We start from the raw sequence: 17243 nt of genomic DNA on the forward strand, positions 1-17243 counted from the left end.
AATTAATGTCATCCAGCACTTCTGGTATCTTTGTGGGAGTCACCAGTCTGATCTCATTCCACTGGGACTGTAGAACAATCTGTGGAACCCCACCACTGGGAATCTGACTATAATGGAGAAAGAAAGAGGGGCTTACAACAACCAGCACTCATATTTTAGCAGTCTGAGTTCATGTCTGCAGTGCCCAAATGGTAATCCCAACCAGCAGCTTTGCTCATCGTAGGCCCAAGCTAGTGGTACCTTCTGACCAGGGAGCTCAGCAGGGTGAAGATCTGCTGGATATGGATCTTCAAATGATGAGTTTTGTCAGCCCCAGAACCTGCGTTGCACACACCCAAGCAAGGAGCTGAGTCACAGTCCCATCAGTTGCAGAGTGTCTCCCAGCCACATCTGACGGAGGGGAGGGTAAAACACCTGGAGGCTGTATATCTCAGCATCACTCAAACTCAGAGAAGGGCTAGCAGAGCTGATAATTTGCAGAGCAAAGCCAACGGGCCTGTTCAACCAAGGAACTTGAGGTGCAGGTTGGTTTGAGTTAAGACAACAAACAAAGAGCTCTACTAGCCTTAGAGCTGCTTCTCCCACTACACTGGGGCAGAGAAACTAAATTTATAACCCTTCCTGAATACAGCCTCCAGAGCACACAGGAAAACTGATTAGATGGCTTTTTCCATCTGAGGTAAAATCAGTGGCTTCACCTGACCAGGGAATTCACCGCAATCTTCTTGATTGATTTAGGCCCCCAAACAATGAGCCATACAGGCCCTGGGTCCCATCCTGCTGCCCTGCCAGGACACGGAAGCTAATTCATAGTCCCATTAATAACTGAATATAGTACCTTTTCTTCTTTGTTTGGTGACTGATGCTTACAATTTATCCTCAGGGGAAGGTATCTGAACCAAGGACAAATCTCTTGCCTAAGCAGGGGACTTTTTGGTGACTCTGGCCAGCTTCATTCTTGACCTTCTTGTGTTTTAAATCCAAGAGACGATACATTCTCCTTTAAGAGTAACCTATTCTAAATTGAATTTCTGTCATTGGCATCTAAAGTGTCTGACAGATAAATCCACCTACACATATATCTTGTTATCCACCCATTTTTCCATTGTGTTTAAGCCTACTTAGATCATTTCATATTTTCAATATTTTGTGAGACTTAAAGCATTTCATTCCCTCGGCCTGAAATTCACTTTCTTTAAATATGTCTTAAAACATCTAAACATCTTAAGATACAACTTAATATCAAAATAAAATGTCTTAGATGAAGTTTTTCTTTATCTCGTAGTTGCAAACTAACTTCTCCATGTTCTTATAGCTGGTGATTTCCTTCAAATTTGAACTTGCAAAATGTATACATCAGTCTGCACCTTAAACCTCCTGTTCCCCAGGATCTATATCCTTTTATTCATTCAATTCCTTCTCAAAACACTTCTCAAAAATTTTATTAATACTAAGGTGAGATTAAATGACTGTTGGTTACAGTATTATTAGTAGCTAATATTTTTAGATTAAAAATGACCCAAATAATAAGCATAAGTTGTTAAGTTCTAAAGGTAGAAGTTCAGATATTAACAAAAAATAAAAGTGATTCCATGAGTTTTTAGGCTATCATATTACTCTTGGATTTCTTGGGTTAATTATTGTGTGAAATACACTATTTGGTTAGTATCATTAGGTGTCTTATAACAGAAGGGTCTTTAGATAAACCCAGATATCTGAAGAAACTGTAGATGTTAAAAAAATCACAACTGAATCAGTATGTGTGGCAATGATTTTATGTTCTTGTGGTTATCTTTTTTAAATGCAATCATATGTATAACAACCCTCAACCTTAAATCTTTAAATGGACTGTTGGCTTTAAGACAGAATAAAGATACCACCTCTTTTTCTGTCTGACTCTACTAGATAACAAGAGGAATGAGGAAGAAAAATGAAAATCTGCCTTGATGATCAGAAAATAAAAAGAGATATAGAAAAAATACATATGCATATATAACATGCTTGTAGAAAAAATAACCCAGGGATGAGGATGAATGCGTAAAACATGTCTACTGGTACAGGTTTCATACAAATGTGTTGGGATACTGGCTTTTCAAGGGTAGAGGGCTACTGTATGTGGCAAAGTTAGTGATCCCTCTCTTGGAAAAAGCAGTTTTGTCTCAAGGATGAGAACTCCTGCAGAAACTTCCCTCACATTTAGTTCATAGTAGGATCTTGCAAGGGAGAGTGAGAAAATCTACCATCTTTGCAACTGCATGGCAGAGTGAAAGAAAATCTGTGGGTGGGAAGCAGTTTTCAGCTAAAGAAAACCATGTGCCAGGGAAAAGATGTATTATGTAAAGCATAATATATATATATATATATATATATATATATATATATATATATATAAAGTAAGCAATATAAGTGTGTTTAAATATATGAAGGTAACCTCTAGAAAAGCCAGGAATTATATAAGCTACAGAATAGGTGGGACAATGGAGATTACAGAGGTGGAAGAAAGTAGTTATATAGGAATTTCAATATCACTTGCAGTAGAAAACCAATAGGCACTGGGAAAGAAATAGATTAATTCCACTAAATAAATCACAATTATAAAGGACCACAATAACTTTGAGAGAGCATAAACTTTTAAAATTATCAAAGGTAAATATACACAGTGAAAGAAACACAGACCTTAGTAAGAAAGAAAATAAATAAAATATATATTCTAGGAAAAAAACACAAATTTTTATCTAAATAACTTTATTGCTTACATTGATCTAATTGATTTAACTCAACTGAGCAAAGAAGATGGCAAAACTAAACCAATAATTAATTTCATCTCCATATATATAAATGAAGTTTGCTTATCTATTAAAATAAAAAATATGCTCACGTTGGATAATCAAGCAAAACCCAACTACATGTTATATATAGGAGATATAAAATAAAATAACTTGGAAAGCCTTGAAAACAAAAGAGAAGAAAAAACATAGCAGGAAACTGAAGATTTAAAAATATCAGCACATTATCAGATAATACATAATTCTAGTAAGAAAAGACTATAAAATAAACACTGATTCACAGTGAAAATTTTATAATCATGATCTATATACAAAATAATTGCATCAAAAATCAAGAAGAAAAATTCATTAGTATGAGCCACTCTCAAACTATAATAGATTGAATTAGAAAAAAAGATCTAAATAACTTTATTGCTTATATTGATCTAATTGATATAACTCAACTGAGCAAAGAAAGAAGTTACATTTTCCATATACCCATAAAAAGTAACAGTATTCGACAAAAAATGCTTAATAAGTCAAACAGTAAAAATACTAGAAACAGTATACTTTCTCTATAATGTGACAAAACAACAAAGTAGTCAGAAAATCAGTAAGACAAGCAAAAATGGATAATTTATATACTAATATTACTTCTCATTTACTCTCTACCTTTACTTCAAAGCATGTTTTAAGATTTAATATTTTTCAAGCTTAACTGTTACATGAAACAGCAAGGTATAGTATAGTGTTTCATTTTACATGTTTATGCTATCGTGTTTTAAAATTATGTTTATATATTTAAATTATAACATACATATTCTTGTATATGCAGAGCCATTTATGAAATTATGTATCAGAATTTGTAATTTTTAGGTAGTGAACTTGAAGAAATCAGAAAATAGTAGGATGAGACTTGCCTTTCTCTTGAATTTTTTATCATTTGCCTATAAAACCCATTACATATTATCAAGTACTCAAAGGGTTTGCAAAACCATTTTATATAGATACTCTAAGTGCAAACATACATAGAAAGCATACAGAAAAGTGTTAACTATTGTTATCTCTACCTAGTGGGATTTTAGATAACATCTATTTCTTGTTTATATTTCACCATATCTTATGTTCTCCCCTAAAGTATATGTCACCCTTACAATTGGAAAAAGCAACTATAAGCCTTTTTCCACTTCGGAAAACAACAGCAAGTCTACACTGAGATGGTCTCCCATGCTTCTGAGAAAAATTGTTAGCTCCTTAGTGTAGCATTCAAGGCTCTTCATAACACTATCCCATTTTGTATTCCCAGCATTCGTTTCTGCCTTATCTGCCTCACACACCTGTACTGGGCAAAGAACGGACTCCAAATTTTCATAGTTCATTGATAATTCCATGCAATTGTTTATGCTGCTCCTTCTACATAGGATAAATGTCCTTTCCATTCCTATCCTTTCCATTACTATCAAACCCTTTATTTTATTTTATTTTATTTTTTTAGATTCATTTATTTACTTTGAGGGGAGTGGATGGAGAGAGAGAGAGAATCTCAAGTGGACTTCACACTGAAGCCCAATGTCAGGCTGGATCTTGGGACCTGAGCCAAAATCAAGAGTCGAACACTTAACCAGTTGAGCCACCCAGGTGCCCCTCAACCTCTTCATTTTAAAACGTTCATTTAAATGTTACTTTAGTGATATTGACAAGTAAGATTAATCACTACCTCATCTGATTTCTTTTTTTATAGTAGAATTAAATACATATATCTTATATGATGTGCTATGTGTGTGGATGCATGAGCATGTATGTATACACACTTTGGGAAAATACTGATGGTATGGAGAAAAGAGGAAGTTGTGGGGGAGGGATCAAGCATCCAGGGTGATGGAAGAGTACTAAAGGAAGAGAAGGAGAGAAGGGTGTGGAGGGAAGAGAGAGAAAAATAAATGAAAGAGAAAAAGAAAATAAAATTGGTTAATTATAATTCCATTGAGCCCTCATCTCCAATATAATAAGAGATTTGAGTTGCTGCTGGAGACACTCAATTTAAACTTTTCCAACTATGAACAATTTTGTTTGCTCAAATAGAAAAGATAGGTGATGACCTGATCTTCTGACAGCATGTCATCGAGTTTGTGACTGTGGTGATTACTATAATGAAAATTTTCCTGTGCTAAGCAGGTGTGGAAATCTGGAGATTGTTGTTAACCAGATCCCATATTTACTGATAAAGCGGGGAATCAGTCCAAAAGTTCAACAGAACTTTTTCAAGTAAGTCACAATTAATTCTGAGAACTTTGATAAGAACTAACTTAAGAACTATTTGGTAATGAGTCATTTCGTTTATTTGTCCATTTTGACACAAATATTATAAGCATCAAAAAAGATGACTTAAACTGTGAGCTGCTTTGGACTGAATTTAGAAGAATAAAAACTTTATCCTGAATTAAGAATAACTTATTTTTGATCATTGATTTTGATGCCAAAGGATATTTCATATGGCTTCCACAGTGTTCTAATTAAAAACAAACAAACAAATAAAAGCCCAACTGTAGGACTTCTTTATTTATTGTTTATTCAGAACAACTTTTTTATTGTAATTTCTAAAGGATTTTAGTTTTGAGATATAGTTACATTAAAATGAACAAAAAAAATAAAATGAACAAAGCTGTATTTCTAAAAACTATTTTTAAATATAAATTTTAGCATATTTAGGTTATTCTGGAATTCTGATTATTTTTTTGGTTGAATCTAGCAACCTTCTGACCCTGTACAACATATCCAATTCCTGAGCCTCAATTACTCAATTAATAGTACTCCCCTCATATGATTCTTGTTAATAATTTCAAAGTAGGTAGTACAATAATGATTCCTATGTTAAGTTTCTATTATACTTTACTACTTTTTTGGGGTAAAAGAATTTAAAGACTATTTACATTTTAAATATTTTGAGATAAAATCTTTTGCATAATATTTACAGAATAAGTATTCAGTGCCTCAAATGGGAATGCAATGTACAACTGAAAACAAATGTGATTAATTAATAACAAAGCATTTCTACTTTTGATAACAGTGCAGTAGTTTGTAAGAGTCTCATCCTCTTATATATGGCTATTAAAAATTGTGTGAAAAGTTGAAAAAATAATTATTTATGATATTGGAAAACAACCTAAGTCAGGCAGAACTGGAGGGTAGATGATCTCAGTAATGGAAATTTTCACTGGGTGATATTTGAATTTAGATGGCTTTTCACTCCACACTATGTTAGGTAGTTTGAATATAAGTGCAAAGTCAAGAGTCTAATTCGTTTGAAAAGGTGAGACCAGAGTTCAGGAATACCAGAGGAATTAAAATGTCAGGGGAATATTGGCAAAAGGAATATCCATAGAGAAGACAGACCAAAACATGTCTATAAACTTTCCCCATATCCTTGATTCTTCCATAAATTATGTACATGAAGGCGCCCTGAAGATAGCAATAGATGAAAGGTTAAAGCACTAAGTAGACCTAAAGCAATCTATACATTCAATGCAATCCCTAGCAAAATACCATCAACTTATTTCACCAAGTTGCAACAAGTAATCCTAAAATTTGTACAGAACCAGAATAGACCCCAAATAGCCAAAGGATTGTTGAAAAAGAAAACCAAACCAGTGGCATCACAGTTCCAGATGTCAAGCTCTATTACAAATCTGTAATCATCAAGACAGTATGGTACTGGCACCAAAACAGACATATAGATCAATAGAACAGAATAGAGAACCAGAAATGGACCCTCAACCCTATGGTCAACAAATCTTTCAACAAAGCAGGAAAAAATATCCAGTGGAGAAAAGACAATTTCTTCAACAAATGGTGTTGGGAAAACTAGACAACCACATGCAGAAGAATGAAACTGGACTATTTCTTCACACCTTATACAAAAATAGACTACAAATGCATGAAAGACCTAAATATGTGACAGTAATCCATCAAAATCTTAGAGAACACAGGCAGCAACTTCTTTGACCTCAGCTTCAGTAATTTCTTTCTAGACATGTCTCCAAGGGCAAGGAAAACAAAGGCAAAAACTAACTACTGGTACTTCATCAAGATAAAAAGGTTTTGCACAGCAAAGAAAACAGTCGACAAAACCAAAAGGCAACCTACAGAATGGGAGAAGATATTTGCAAATGATGCACCAGATAAAGGCTAGTATGCAAGATCTATAAAGAACTTATCAAACTCAAAACTCAAAGAAAAAATAAACCAATCAAGAAATGGGCAGAAGACATGAACAGACGTTTCTCCAAAGAAGACATACATGAAACAAAGAAGACACATGAAACAAATGCTCAACATCACTCATCATCAGGGAAATACAAATGAAAACCACAATGAGATACCACCTCACACCAGTCAGAATAGCTAAAATTAACAAGTCAGGAAATGACAGATGTTGGAGAGGATGGAAAGGAAAGGGGAACCCTCTTACACTGCTGGTGGAAATGCAAGCTGGTGCAGCCACTCTGGAAAACACTATGGAGGTTCCTCAAAAAGTTGAAAATAAAGCTACTCCATGACCCAGTAATTGCACTACTGGGTATTTACCCCAAAGATAAAAATGTAGTGATCCAAAAGGGTCCCTGCACCCCAATGTTTACAGCAGCAAGGTCCACAATAGCCAAACTATGAAAAGAGCCCATATGTCCATTGAAAGATGATAAAGAAGACATGGTATATATATACAATGGAATACTAATTAGCCATCAAAAATGATATCCCGCTATTTGCAATGATGTGGATGGAACTAGAGGAGATTAGGCTAAGTGAAATAAGTCGATCAGAGAAAGATAATTATCATATAATCTCACTCATATGTGGAATTTAAGAAAAAAAAACAAGATCATAAGGGAAGAGAGGAAAAAATAAAACAAGATGAAATCAGAGAGAGAGACAAACCATAAGAGAGTCTCAATCATAGGAAACAAACTGAGGGTTGCTGGAAGGGAGGGAGGTGAGGGGACAGGGTAACTGAGTGCTGAACATTAAGGAGGGACATGATGTAATCAGCACTGGGTATAATATAAAACTGATGAATCATGGACCTCTACCTCTGAAACCAATAATACGTTATATGTTAATTAATTGAATTTAAATAAATTTTTTTAAATTTTAAAAATAAAGCACTGAGCAGGGATTTTAACTGCACACTTAAAAAAGATAAGACAGAGATTAGAATTTAAGTCTAATCAAATTCACTACCTGAAAGAATAAAACTCGACATTCTTCAGAGAAAGCTAACTGAATTCAATGTCTAAAATATAATATTCACAATGCCCTAAATACCAAAATAAAACAAAATACTAACTGCAAATTAGAAGGAATATATATAGGACCATTAGATAAGAGAAAAAGTGATCAGTAGTAACCAAATCTGAAGTTACTTAAATGTTGAAAGTAGAGAACCAAAAAAAAAACTAAAAAAAAAAAAAAAGTAGAAAACCAGACCTTTAAAGCAGGTATTATAAAAATGTTTAGAATTAAAGGGCAATATTGCCATAAAAAATAAACAGATGGAGAATCTTGGTGGAGAAATATAAACCATTAAAAAATTAATAGATATTCTAATATTAAAAAGTAAAGCATATGAAATGAAATCAGGTGTCCCTCAATGGCCTCAACAAGCTTAAGGAAGATGCCAACAAGCATGGTGAGCTTGGAGACAGAGCAATTGAAATTATCTTACCTGAAGAACAAAAAAGAAAACAAAATATTTTTAAATAGTGCATAGAGTCCACCCATCAGGCAACATCAAGCAGTCAAACATATATGCTATTATAATCCTCAAAGCTGAGAGACACAGAGAGAAAGGAGGGAGGGGAGGAGAGAATATCAAATAAGACAAAATACAAACAACTGGTCAACTGGAGTATAGGTTATCTAAATTTTTTTTATTCTGTTTTTACAATTGTTTGGTAAAATTGAAAATATATAAAAAGGAAAAGGAACTAAAAGAAAAACTATGCTGCTTCTCATAAAGTGCACTTTAAACATTTGATTCACCTCTATAATAAGTCAACACCTCTAGGCTATTAAATAAGACACTTTAGAACAAATTAAATTAGAGTATTTACAGTAATGGTTAAAAATTCAATTAAGGAAAAGTCCAACATGTATATAATCCATGATAGCAGAGCTAATTATTCACATTCATAATAATCTTAGAGAGAGACTAATCTTTCCATAACTTTATTTTCAAAGACAGAGTAATATTGAAAACAAAGATGAAGACTTAATTAAGTCTTAAAAATAGATTCTGAAAAATTAACTGCATTTGCTAATGAATTTGTAATGCAGAAAGCTGTTCTATTGAGTAATATTAAATAAATACAATTTCAGTGTGTCAGTGGCCTGAAACATTTATTTTTCAAGATTTAGACCAACCTGCTACTGAGAGTTTGGCTAATTTTAAAAAGAATTGGGAGTCTGAATTTGGGTCGGATTACTTAAGGATATTGTAAAGCAGAGCCTCTGCTTATCTTGAGTTTTATACTTTATGCACAGAGTCATACCTTCTTATACATACGTACATACATACATACATACACATACACAACCACAGACAATTAAACAGATTAAACAGAAAGGTTAATTGTTCTAACACAGAAAAATTATTTTCTTAAAGTTTGCAGCTTCGTTTTCTCTGAGAACACATTAAGGAAAATGAAGATCCTTAAAGTGTCAAAAATAATACTTTCCTCTAATTTAGTCAGCTATATTTTCAACAGAATATATCACTCTATAAAGTATGTTTAAAGTCACAAGTAATTTGCAAATTTAAGATTGTGGTATGAAAACTATGGTAGTAGTGTTCTACAGCATTAATGTTAATAGGTTCATTAACTTGGATTTATTTGTATGTATGGTTATATACAAGTCAAAGCAACAGTCTAAATAAGAGTAAATGTGAACAATGCAGAAAATAACATAATTTAATATAGTGAGGATTATCTAGTTTTTCCACTTTTTAATGTGTTTTGAATTATACAAATTATAGCTACATATATACTTGTTAAAAATGTCAAATTTACCAAAAATATAGAACAGTCTACCTTCACTGTGGCCTTGCATCTACTTTATTTCTTTCTCCAGATATAAATATGTTGACGTTTGTTTTTGTTTTTCCAGAACTTTAAATTATTATAAACTTTTATTTATGAATGTATGTATATATATTTGTTTCATGTATTTTCCCCTAATGAAAACTACTAAATATTATTGTGAAGAGTGTCTTTTTTACCTAATAATATAGACATGCCACACATATCCTAATATCTATTAAATAATTTCATATCTATATGCCTTCCCTTAAAATTATTGCTCAGTATTCCATCGTACAGATATAGCAGATGTTATCATTTTCCATTGAAAGAAATTCAAGTTATATGCAATTTTTACTATACAAACTTAAATACAGTATTCTGCTTCTTCATACATCTTTGAGTACAGGTGAATTGCAATGTCAAAGGCTTTGATAGATATTGAAAACCCGACTTCAAAAAGATCATTGATCTACAATTTCATCATTAGCTTCAAAGGTACTGTCTGCCATTCTCTTTGCAGCGCTAAATATTATAGAACTGTTTAGTATCCTAAGGTCAAGACCTGTATTTATTTACATTTTTCTGTGATTAAGTATTTTTATTAGACATCTTTTCTTTCCTAATTTTTTTTTAATTTTTAGGACATTTTTCTACGATGTTGTTAACTTTGTTCTTACTTAGTTTTTAAGAATTGTCTTTAGTTTTAGTTTAGTCTTTGGTTAGAATTTATTTTCCTGAACTGTTGGTGAAGCTCATTATTAAAAATAAAAGCTTAATACTTATTTATTGTAAGACATTAATAATAATAATGAACTCTGGAAAATTTAGTCCAAACATTTATTTTTATATCCCTGAATCTAGAAACTTCATTAGGAATATGATAGGTATCCTTGAGGGCAAAGGGATGCTCTCTAGCAGGTCAATAAATTCTCTCAATATGTATGGAAATATTTGTGTTTGTTCATGTGCTTGCCTTTTTTTTTTTTTTTCCCCCCTGGGGAAAGCACAGGTCTTTTCTTTCTTTTCTTTTTTCCTTTCCTTTCCTTTCCTTTCCTTTTCCTTTTCCTTTTCCTTCTCCTTCCTTTCCTTCCTTCCTTTCCTTCCTTCCTTCCTTCCTTCCTTCCTTCCTTCCTTCCTTCCTTTCTTTTTCTTTCTTTCTTTCTTTCTTTCTTTCTTTCTTTCTTTCTTTCTTTCTTCTTTCTTTCTTTTTCTTTCTTTCTCTCTCTCTCTTTCTCTCTTTCTTTCTTTTTCCTTCCTTCCTTCCTTCCTTCCTTCCTTCCTTCCTTCCTTCCTTCCTTCCTTCCTTCCTTCCTTCTTTCTTCTCTTCCATCCTCCTCCCCTGCCCTCCCCAGCTCCCCCTTCCCTTTCCTTCTTCTTTTTTTTTTTTTTTACTCTCTTTGTGTCTCTCATGAATAAATAAATAAAATCTTTATTCCCTTTCCTTCTTTTCATAAGATTGCCAATCTACTATAACAGGATACAACCGGTCGTGCGCCTGCGCGGGGAACATGGCGGCCGCCACAGGGCAGTGGCTGCTGCGCCGAGCGCTGCGTGGGCTGCTGCTCCCGAGCCTCGCCGGCGCCGCCCCGGCCCAGAGCGCGACCTCAGCCTCTCTCACAGCCGGGGCGCGGTCGTCGTGGAGCGCCGGTGGCAGGTGCCGCTGGCCGGAGAGGGCGGGAAGCCGCGCCTGCCCCGCGACACCGGGTCTACAGGCTGGTAGAAGACACGAAGCACGGGCCCAGGGGCAGCCTGGAGCTCATCCTCACGCGGTCGGTGGAAGGACTGGGAGTCCGGGGTGACCTGGGCTCAGTGAAGAAATCTTTGGGCGGGAATCGACTACCACCTCCAGGTCTGGCTGTATATGCATCCCCTGAAAACAAGAAACTGTTTGAGGAGGAGAAATTGCTAAGACAAGAAGGAAAATTAGAGAAAGTACAGACCAGGACAGGTGAGATGACAGTGAAATTTCTGAGACGCTGTCACCTGGAGGTGGGGATGAAGAACAACAAATGGGAACTAAATCCCGAAATAGTTGCCCGCCATTTCTTCAAAAATCTTGGTGTTGTGGTCGCCCCACAGGCATTAAAGTTACCAGAAGAGCCCATCACACGGTGGGGCGAGTCCAGGTGTGAGGGGACGGTAAATGGACTTGACGCTGTGAGAGTACCCATGTCTGTGGTGAACTTTGAGAGGCCCAAGACCAAAAGATACAAGTGCTGGTTAGCCCAGCAAGCTGCCAAGGGAATGGCCCCCACCAACTCCCAGACGATCTGAACCTTCTCTCCCTCAAAAGCAGAAGAACAGATTCGGAGGAGCAGTGGAGCAACAGCGGGCCAGCGCCCTGTTACCACTCTCAGCTCTGACCAAATAATGAAACGTTAGAGAGCATATGGGGACATCAGCCTAAACTGCGTGCACACATTGAATCCTCTGTATATCCCACCCCCGACTTTGACCGTTATCACATCAGGCCTTCCTGGGACGGTCTTACTCAAGGAGTACCAGGTTGTAGGTTGGATAAGCTGAATATTAATAGATGAAATAGTCTAGATCCTGTTGAGCCTGGAATTGTGTTGGAACAAATGGAAGAGCTAGCTACTGTCTCTAGTACTGGTCTCATTCTCATATAAACTGAACATTTGTATCTCAAGAGGAAATAAAGAGGTTGTGTTCTTTTTTAAAAATAAAAATAAAAATAATAAAAAATAAAAGGATACAACCCAGGAACAGCCAGATGGAAGAGATGCCTAGGGCAAAGTATGTGGAAAGGCACATGGAGCTTCCATCACTTCTTCCAGTACTTTCTTTTTAAAAAATAGGTTATTTATTTATTTGAGAGAAAGAGAGAGAGCACACATGGATGAAAGGCAGAGGGAGAGGGAAACAGTTTTAAGAAGACTTTGCACTGAGCTGGGAGTCAACAGGCTCAACACAGGGCTGTATCCCACAATCTTGAGACCACCACCTGAGCCACAACCAAGAGCCAGATGCTCAACTGACAGCACCGCCTAGATGTCCCACTCTCTCAGTACTTTAATATGTTTACCAAAGAGGAATCATCAGATTCTCAAAGGAGTTCCAAACCACAGGAGCTTATCACTATTTAGGACCAAACATGCAAATATTCTCAAAATTTATTGCATATGAGTCATCCAACCTTGATTCCAAACCAGATAGACTGATACAGAAAAAAATATGTCTAATGAACATAAATGCAAAAGTATTAAAGTATTCATGTATAAAAGCTTCCCATGTCTAAGAGAGATCGTATACCATCATAAAGTTCAATTAACACAGAAACTCAGTAGTATGATGGTAGCAAATTAGGAAATGTCACTCCCACAATAAATATGTCCTTCCCATTCTAATAGGCAAATATGATAACTTGAATATGCTAAGGCCTTTGGAAATATTATCAATAAAATAGCAAAAGCTTACTATCTTCACTTTTATTCAACCTAGGAAGTCTTAGTGCAATAAAACAAGGAGATAAACAAGGATTAAAACCCAAGACTATCATTATTTGCATATGTTTTGGTTGTTTACACATAAAATACAAACAAACCTATAAATAAGTTATTGAAATTAATAACTGAGCAATTAACAGTTGAATAAGTTTACTGGAGAAAAAGTATACAAAACTAGTTGTGTTTTTATTTACCAGAATTAAACTGAAAATAACAATAGTAATAGGATGTTATTGATAATAGGGTAGATTCTACATAATAGATGGATTCCACATAAGCATAATTACATTCTTGTAACATTCTGGGAATGTGAAAAGAGACTATTTAAAAGATATCATCAAAGTACATATGATACCACTGATATCAATTATTTAAATGCATATGATTATTGCATAAATATCTGCACAAGATTGTGGTGATTCAATAAGTTAATGGCAGTTATCTCTGGCTACCAAGATCTCAGATAAATTTTACTTTCTCGTAATACCAAGTATTCAATTTTGTCCGAAATTAGCTTTTGCTGTATACCTAACTAAAAACTAGAAAATAGGTATAATATCATTGCAAAGCAAAACTCAAAAACCTGCAAGGTACTGTGAAAATTTATTTATCATCATGACACATTGTTTCTTTTTTTAAACTAAAACAATTTATGTGGTTAAATGGTTGCTGATAACAAGCACTGCAATTTATATCATTCTGAAAATAAATTTGTTCCCAAGAACATAAGCTAATGTTACTCATCCTACTTTGATCTGTTTCAGAAATCACAGCAGAGAGTGACATACATAAGAATATAGCAAAGTCCTTTGCAAGCTGAAAAAAATGAATTCCTTAATGAGGGGAGAGTAAACACCGGAGAAACCATCCCACCAGAAGGGTCATTTAAGCTGGGACACTGATAAAATTTGGAGAGTCACCTGTGAGAAGAGATATCTGATCCTGCCAAAAGAGAATACAGAAAGAAGACAGCCAAGGATAGAAACCTAGCTAATATCAACACTGAGAACCCCTAACAGAGTCATATATATAAAATCAGTAAGATACTCTTTTGTGGAAAGAAAACATGCCATTGAACAAGGAGTGTAACTGAGTCCACATGGACACACAGCAAGCTAATAATCATGAAGCAAGATGCTGGTGTAAGGAAATCAACTTTATTTGGAAAACCAGGAATCTGATGGTGGAATATTGTCCTAAAGAACCGTCTTCCCTTGGCCTGAAATTCCAGCTTATTTTATGTTAGCCAAAGAAGGAGCTGGGAAGGGGTTGGGATCACAAGATAACTGAAATCTCTAGACATCTGAGGAAGGTCATATTACTTCTTTGGACTTGGTCAGTAGATATTAGGAGTCTGGTCATGTTGTGTCTGTAGATCTTAAACAGCATAGTTATATCTGTACATACTTCCTTTTCTCCTTAGGTGAGGTAGATTTTGGGTAAAAAAAAAAGTTTTTGTAAATCTTAGCTGTAACATGCCTTTGTGCAGGGCTAAGCACAAGTTTCAAAGTAACAAGTCACAGTAGCAAGGGAAATAGAAGCAGTATGGAGTCAGATGTGCTAAATTTCTCTCTGACAAGAGGAAGTTGTCACTGATCTGACTACTTCCTGTTGAAACACGGTCAACAGGGGCAACATTGTGGAATGGAATCATTTGACTTGACTTCTGAAATATTCTTTAGTGCCTCTTTTTGGCATTGGGGTCTTAGAAATAACCATAAGCATTTCTATGGAAATAAAAGACAAACGCAGATTAACGGTTGAAACAAATTATAAACCCACTGCTCTAGTCCTGAGTGTTGCCAGTGAGAAGATTTTTAGATGTTGGGCTCAAAGCATTCTCAGGTGAGAGCATGCAGTAGCATTCTGATAGATAGATTTTTTTCTGGTTTGTATTTCAAATGTCTCCGGTGATCCTTTTGAATGGCCCACACAACAGGCACGAATATTGTCTATACATGAGCTACTGTGGCAATTTTTCTGAAGTTTACCTCAAATTGTCTAGCTTCAGTTTGCAAGACTTTAGGAAAAAGGGTAGTTTTTAGTTCTCAGTGATTTCAAGTGAAGAGAATGGGAGAAAAATTTAATTTGGAGAGTTATAATCAAATATTTGAGGAAACCAGAAAAATTCAGCATTCAGGTTAGTTTTGTAAGCAAACAACACTCAAAGACAATTAATGAGAATATAGTATCCACAAAGGTGTGTTTCTGAAACACAATTTTTCACTCTAAAATCATCTTCATTTTGATCAAAGACTGCCAAATTAAGAATAATTTGTTTGCAAAATAAGTCCAGTTTTAACAGACTTGACCTACTTATTTATATAAATGCAGCAAGAATAGTGATTGACCATATAGGTTCTCTTATTTTATTTATTTATTTATTTTTATATAGGTTCTTTTAAATCTGCCTCATTGGAACTTTTTAGGAATTTCAGTTCAGACTTCTAACAGCCTTTTAAAGACAAGAGCCAAGCCAGATATCTGCCATAAGATTCGCCTGCAATACCTGTGTTGGTGATTTGAGTGAATCACTCTCTTCTCAAGGTCCCCAAAATATCTTGAGGTTCCTGCACCTGCCAGGAAGTGACATTCTCTATTCACCTGGTAGGACTACTGGGAACTCTATAGCAAAGTATCACACTGATTTTTTTTCCACCAGGCCTTATTTGGTTGCATAAAGGCAACCTTAGCTCCTTAAAGATGTCTGATCATCTCCAAGTCTGTGTATGTGTCCCACAAATATGACATTCCAGTCAAAACCTTGGTAATAAAGCAGTTTTCAATGGTGTCCTGTTACAAGGAGAATAGTTTCTTATTGAATTATGCAAATGATTATAATTGCCATGAAAGAAAGAATACTCACTGAGAGTTTCTCAATTCTGGAGAGTTCAGGTAGGGAGAAAAGATAAATGTTTTAATATGTGCACAAAGGAATATTCTATCAAATTTCTGTAAGTCATAGATAGCTTAAGAGAAAGTTTCCTTAAATCTGAAAGAAGAAATATTAAAAAGTCAGCAATGTTTCAAATGAAAGTCATAAAAACTATCATTTTTCTCAATTTACTTAGTCCCATGTAGCTAACTAATTCTTGTTCTGCTTGAATGCAGGTTTTCCATTAGTTCCTGAAATCCCTAGTTCAGTTTAATGATCTTAAAGATAGCAGAAACCTGTATGTATCAAAAAGTCCTTTTCATGAATCTCCTTGAAGCTAAACACATTTGTAAAAGTATCAGGGAAACACTAACTGTAAATGACAAGACTCAAAAATGCCATGGGTAAAAATCTGATGAAAGTTCATTATAATGCTGTTGACAAGGAAATCTGGTTATTTTTGTGACACACAACATTTCACTAATTAGAATTACATATGATGACATTATACCAGGACATATTAAAACTTTAGGAATTTTGTATAATTTCTGCAACAGTTATCACATTCACCCACGCAATATAAGGTTTATCATCGTTTTATAACGCTTCCCACGTCTCTCAACATACAAAATAAACAAGCCTAATTAGTCAAAAAGACTTCATTTAGAATTTGAATTTTGGGGAATTCTGTTAAAAAATTTCAGAAGGTTCTAAAGTACATGCCTAAAGAGGATTACAGATTATTATAAAACTTAGTATTTAATTTTCCATCTAAATTAGATGGCAATAAGAGATTCTACAGGTTATATAGTTAACAAAACTTAGCTCTTTTAATATTGAGAAGTTTTAACTTTCTTTTTTTAAAGATTTATTTATTTACTTTAGAAAAAAATATTCAAGAGGGGGGAGAAGAGGTAGAGTGAGAGAATGCTTGAGCTGACTCCCTGCTGAGTGCCGAGACCAAGGCAGGGCTTGATCCCAGGACCCTGAGATCATGGCCTGAGCTGAAATCAAGACTTGGACACTTAACTGACTGAGCCTCCCAAGCCCTCAGAGA

At 34.9% G+C, this 17243-nt stretch overlaps 1 pseudogene across 1 annotated transcript in view; it reads left to right on the forward strand.

Annotated features, from left to right (window-relative positions):
* Positions 1–16437, forward strand: part of LOC144316713 (large ribosomal subunit protein bL9m pseudogene) — a 60254-nt pseudogene extending 43817 nt beyond the window's left edge. The window contains exons 3-5 of the transcript XR_013382591.1: positions 11321–12349; positions 14076–14646; positions 15707–16437. The product of XR_013382591.1 is annotated as a large ribosomal subunit protein bL9m pseudogene (transcript). The remainder of the gene's footprint in view (positions 1–11320; positions 12350–14075; positions 14647–15706) is intronic.
* Positions 16438–17243: the final 806 nt, after the last annotated feature.

Source organism: Canis aureus, chromosome 7 (genome assembly GCF_053574225.1).
Source record: "Canis aureus isolate CA01 chromosome 7, VMU_Caureus_v.1.0, whole genome shotgun sequence".
In the NCBI taxonomy this organism is placed as follows: Eukaryota; Metazoa; Chordata; class Mammalia; order Carnivora; family Canidae; genus Canis; species Canis aureus.